Below are 6,281 nucleotides of genomic sequence, written 5' to 3' on the forward strand. Positions count from 1 at the left end.
TTTTTAAATTAATTTTTACTTGACTTGTTCACGATTTCAGAAAAATTAACATGGTTTCAAAAATAGCTTGTATTTAGCATGTGTGTCTTGTGTGTCATGAAAATGTTACATAATATAGTTGCATGAAAACTTGTAGACATGTAGGATATTCGTGAAATAAGCACTTTTAGTTAAAAACATGTATGCAAGAACCCATGGAATCAAGATATGGTTTTTCATGATTTGATTCTCAATAATCATATGGAGTTATTAAGAATACAATGATGGAATAATAGCAATTCGTATATAATATAATCATGGACATGGACCTAGGGTTGTCATGAGCATGGTATAGAAACCCTAGTTTTCGTAAAGATTCATACTTTATGGATTAAGAGGCGTGGGGAAAAACAATGATGTTCCCACAAGTAGATAGCAACTCTACATACTCGGTAATGCTCCAAAACTTGAATTAAAGACTTGAACTTTGAAGAAGATTTCCAAAATCTTGAATCTTGAACCTTGAACCTTGAGATGGGTTTTCTTGAAAACCCTAGGTTAGGAATGATGATTTCTTATTTAGATTACAAGGATATGTATTAGAATTGACTTGGAATAATTAGAGTAGGCTTACCTTGGTGTTCTTGATGATGTGAGAGGGTAGGAGGTCGTTCTAGGGCTTGAAGGAATGAAAAATAATGATTTGAACTGATATTAATGAATATATACTATTCTGGAAAATTAAATTTTAGCCCAGTAAAATACGTAAATATTTTGAAAGACGGGCCGTATTTTGCAATACGATACGGTCCGTATTCGTACTTATTTTGCGTCTCTGCAGTAAAATGGCCATAACTCTTTGCACAGATGTCCGTTTGACCCCCATAATATACCGTTGGAAAGGTATTTAAAAGATCTACAACTTTCATCAAGGAAGTTTCTCAAATTCCATATACGTTTTGAAATACTGGCCATATTTTGAAATACAGTCCGTATTTAACAATGTAACCTCCAAATGCCAAAATCCAGAATGCTCAGAAATCTTTGGTACCAGTTTACGACTTGAAATACGGGTCGTATATTGAAATACTGATCCTTTGTTCGTAGGCGTAACCACCGTCTTACAATTTGAAGAGGAAATTTCAAATTTCCACGGTATTCTTTATCTGATTTTCTAAGTCTAGGATCATGGTCAAAGCTTAGGTTAAAGGTACGGAGTGTTACAGTTTTACGACTATCAGTTTATCTCGGTTATCACTTATGCATCCTTTTCAGTTAGTAGGGTTATGGTTATGTAGTACGTCGTTATTCAGTTATTTAGCTATCAGATCTCCAACTTTCATTGTATCCGGATTCTTATCACTTGTCAGCATACGGTGATTGCTATGTGTGCTAAAAGAAATTGTAAGTAATGATGACTATAGCAAAATCTTCACATGTTTTATGTTCGGGTTAAGACCCAAGACTCGCCAAAGGGCGCATGAAGTAATTTATCAGGTGATAGTACCTTTTGTAGGACAAGTTTGTGCATGGTATTATATGTGTGTGTCCTGTACCTTACATAATAAGTTATTTTGATTTTGGGCCATGTAGCCACAAGTATGAGGATGATAGCTCAGATTTAAGACCCTATGGGTACCATGTTATGAAGTTAGCCGCAACGGGCAAAAACTACTCATGATAGTTTTGAACAGAAAAGAGCCTAAGGGCAAATTTCATATGATTCTAAAATGTTGTGGTTTTCAAAAGAATTATGTTTTTCGTACGACCCATGAACATGACTAAGAAGAGATGGTGTATGACTCGAGAACCACGAATAGATGATATTGAATTTATGGGGTTAGTTTTGATTTATTTAAGCTCAATCAGATCAGAACTAGAGAATACGACGTTAGTAAGTTACTGCAAGAAGCAAACATTAGTATGAGATAAGAAGTTGTAACAGTTCCCTCTTAGGTTATGCGAGTAAGTGTTTACCCCGGATGTGTATAGTCTGATATGATTTTTGAAGTGAATAGAAAGTTCGGAGTTAGGTATTCTAAATTTTTCGTTTAAGACAGACGAAATTTCCCTAAGTGTGAACCATGTCTATAGTTCAGAAAAGATATTATACGACCGTAGAATAGGGTCGGATAATAAGGAAAGTTAGAAATAACCTTATGCTTCAGTTTAGTTTTTCAGAGCTGAATAATAGAACATGATGCTAGCAGATGGTTAGTAGAAGAATAATAAGTAAGTTTTGAATAGATACAGTGAACCAACAATTGCAGCAGAACTAGCAGATGTACGTTTTGATTTCTTTAGTCAGGTTAACACTAGTGAGTAACAGTTTGAATACACCAAATGCGTGTTAGAACCCAAAGAGTTGAAGTTAAACTTGAAGTATAGTGATACCAGAAGAAGTAATCAATTAAGCAATAAGAGAGCAAACTACAGAAGAATGGTCTTTAAGAGTTATTAAGAAGGGGTTCTCCCTAAGACTGACAGTGTGAGCAAAGTTGAGTCATTGCGACAGAATATGCCACTTACGAATACGTTAGCACCTCATTCATGTAAGTAATTTAGTTTTTCCTAGTAAGGAAGATTGTTCAGAAGTGAGTCAAAAGATGAGTCGCCTGTGACGTAAAGTGCAAAGAATTGCAGAAGATAAGAAAGTTTGTTGGATCCCAACAAGAGAGAAGGGTCTCCAAGTATAAGGCCTTAACCTTTGGTCTAAGGGAGAGATGTGTATATTGTTAGTAAATTCAGTTGGATATTTGAAAATCCTAAGGGTTAACATGAGATATGAAGAACCTCAATTCAATAATGAGGGCATAATGGGATAGTCTCCATAAGGAATGTGCCTCGTATGAACAAGAAACACGAAGTGAGTAGAATGATCGTCAATCGAATTGTGTCAAGCTCAGTTATTTACGATTAGTAGATCGCGGAAAAGATATAAGATCATGTCCAGATATGTGTCATAAGGGTAGTGCCATTGCATGAGACTCTAATCTCCAGAGTGATGGTGAAGCATTTAGAACGCAGTAATATTATAAGTATTTCAGAAAGTATCTCATTAAGAAATCAAGTATGGCGAGTTTAGCTCATGTTGAGGCGGACTAGAGAATCATGGTAAGAGAAGTTCATTGGTTAAAAAACCTAGGAGTTCAACTTTTGGACCCCAAGAATGGTAGAGTTATTGTACAGAACAGAGTCGAATCCTCCTAAGTAGCTGAGTAAAAGAGGAAACAGTTTTATGATCCCTATCTATTGTAGATAAAGGAAAAGATTAACAAGTATAAATCCATAGCTTCCGAACAAGGGTGAGATGATGGTTTTCTAAGGTACCAAGGAAAAAAAAATTATGCGTCCCAGATGAAGATAGGCATAAAAAGAGGATTATGGCAGAGACGCACAGTTCAAGATATTCTACCTACCCAAGCCCCACAATAATATATCATGACATTAAGGGGGTTTATTAGTGGAATGACATAAAGAATAATGTAGCTGATTTCGTGGCTAAGTGTTCATATTGGCAACAAGCTTAAGCCGATTCAGTAGAAGATCATGCCAACTTATATATTCAACAAAGTTCCAGATTCCATGGGTCTCCAGTGTCCATTAGATCAGATTGAGGTGCCCAGTTCACAATGAGCTTTTGTTTTGATGTTTTTTCAGAAGAGATTGGGCACCATCTCACAACAGCTTTTCATCCTCAGACGCCGCACTATACAGACACTTGAGGATATGTTGAGAGCATGTGTTTTAGATGTTTAAGATAATTGGGCTGATCATTTGCCTCTCATCGAGTTTGCTTATTATAATAGATATCATACTGGTATCAAGATGGCATTGTTTGAAGCCTTGTATAGGGGAAGGTTTAGATCCCCTATTGGTTGGTTTGAAGTTGTCAAAGCAGAATTTTTGGAACCAGACTTGGTCTACCAGGCTATAGAGAAAGTCAAGTTGTTTCAGGTGTGTTTGGAAATAGCTTAGAGTCGCCAGAAGTCCTATTCGGGTGTGCGACGCAGAGATTTAGAATTCGATGTTGATGATTGGGTGTTCTTGAAAGTTTCACCTATGAAGGGCATTATGAGATTGGGAAGAAAGGGAAGCTCAGTCCCTGATATATTGTACCATATAGGATGTTGCGAAGAGTTAGTCAAGTGGCTTATGAGCTAGAGTTACCACCAGGGTTGATTGTTGTACACCCAGTATTTCATGTGAGTATGTTGAAGAAACTCACGAAGATCCATTTCTAGTTGTTCCTACATAAAACAAAGTGGTTAAATATATCCTGTTTTGCGAAAAGATTCCAGTGGCTATCCTTGATCATCAAGTTCGCAAGTGGAGGACTAAGGAAATCGCTTAAGTTAAAGTGCTATAAAGGAACCAGAATGTGGAAAAGGCTACATGGGAAGCCGAAGAGGACATGAAAATCCAAATATCCGCACTCATTGATGGACAAGAAAAAAAAATTCTAAGGTAAATACCTCAAGTATTTATATCTCACGTCAATTCAGTGTTCAGATCCCATCTCCAGTCAGCATTCAGATCTCTTGTTGTAACATTCATGTTTTTGGCATTCAGATCTCATGTTATGATATCTATATTTTCACGTATTCTGATCTCATGTCAGCTAACACTCATGTATCCATGTCAGCTAACACTCATGTATCCATGTCAGCCAGTATCTATGTATTTATGTCAACACAGTATTCATGTTCCATTTCATGCTTCTTGCATTCATGTAATCATGTCATGTTCCAGTACTCGTGTCATTCGTGCCTACGAATTCTTTTCCAAATCTAATGTATGCTATTCATGTATTCATTCAGTTCAATATCCATGTGTTCGTGTCAGACAAAAAGTCATATAAATTAGTATTCACATATTCATGCGGTTCAGAATTCATGTTAGTCACGTTCATGTTCCAGTTACCCTATTATGTCATGTCATTCATATGGTGATGCCGTGAGGCCTGTGTGGTGCTTTAGTTAGCTGGCAGGTGTTTGAGAAATGTGGGATAGTCCTATCTACAAAAGAAACTCTGCTGAAATTTATATAGAATTCTAGAGTTAGTCCTACTTCTAGCCACGACCATCATTCGAGGACGAATGATCCCAAGGGGGGGATAATGTAACACCCCGTACTTTCGGGCTAAGGTGTCACTCGTAAGATATAGGCATAATGGAACCAAGATGAGGAGTTTAGAAAGGGTTATGAAACCTAATCAAAGCATAAGAAGAGTCTTAGGACAAAGTAAACTCGGAAGCTACTCTATAGAGCATGTTTTCAAGTGAGTTTTCATAAGGCCTCACTTCAAGCTAGCATAACCCCCTTATTAATTAGGAATTTGGGAAAATTCCCTAAATGAAAGTTGTATCTCTTTGAAATACCTTTCTACCGATATAAGGAGCATCTTAAACGACATCTGTATAAAAAGGTTATGACCATTTACTGAAAGGTCGTAGAGCAGTCCGCTGGACACACGTATGTGACGCAGAACACATTCTGTGATGCATTTTCGAAGCGCATTTTAGATCAAAAATTCAATCCTGAAGTTTCTAGCACTCTATTTCAAAAAGCTTTAGCATACGCAGCATAATGCATTCTGCGGTGTGTACGCTAAAGAAGAACCCATCCAGGATTCATTAAAGTCGCGTTTTTTCGAATTTTTGTTCTATTTTTCAGTTTTCCAAACCCTAGAGGGACTTTTCTCTCCTCTCCTCATCGTCCCAAATAAAGGTAAGTCTCTCCCATGTATTCCTTAGTATTCTAACACTTATAAATTGATTCTCAACAAGACTTTGCACTACAATCTTAGGATTTTTAAGAAAACCCTTCTCAAGGTTTCAAGTTCAGATTTTTGGGCTTCCTTTTCAAAAGTTCAGACCTTTTCTTTAAGTTTTGGAGTGATTAAGGTATGTAGAGTTTCTATCCACAAGTGAGAACATCTTTGTTTTTCCTCGCGCCACGTTTGATCCATGAAGCACGTTTCGCCTCAGAATCAAGATTATACCTTAGTTCATGATAACCCTAAATACATGTATAACTATATACCATGCTTATTTTATGGTTTTATTAATTGTATTCATGATACGTTATTATGATTGTCATGAAAAGTTAGTAATCCACGAATGCTCATGCTTTGAATTCCATGGGTTCTCAATTACAAGTCATGAACCAATATTGCTCAATTCCATGAATCTTACACGTTTCCATGTTTCATACAAGTTATTTTATATCTTTCTATTCATTTTAGATTATACATATAAATCATATTTACAAGTCATGTTATGCAAGTCATGGGCTTTTCA

The sequence above is a fragment of the Lycium ferocissimum genome, chromosome 9 (genome assembly GCF_029784015.1).
Source record: "Lycium ferocissimum isolate CSIRO_LF1 chromosome 9, AGI_CSIRO_Lferr_CH_V1, whole genome shotgun sequence".
NCBI classification, from domain to species: domain Eukaryota; kingdom Viridiplantae; phylum Streptophyta; class Magnoliopsida; order Solanales; family Solanaceae; genus Lycium; species Lycium ferocissimum.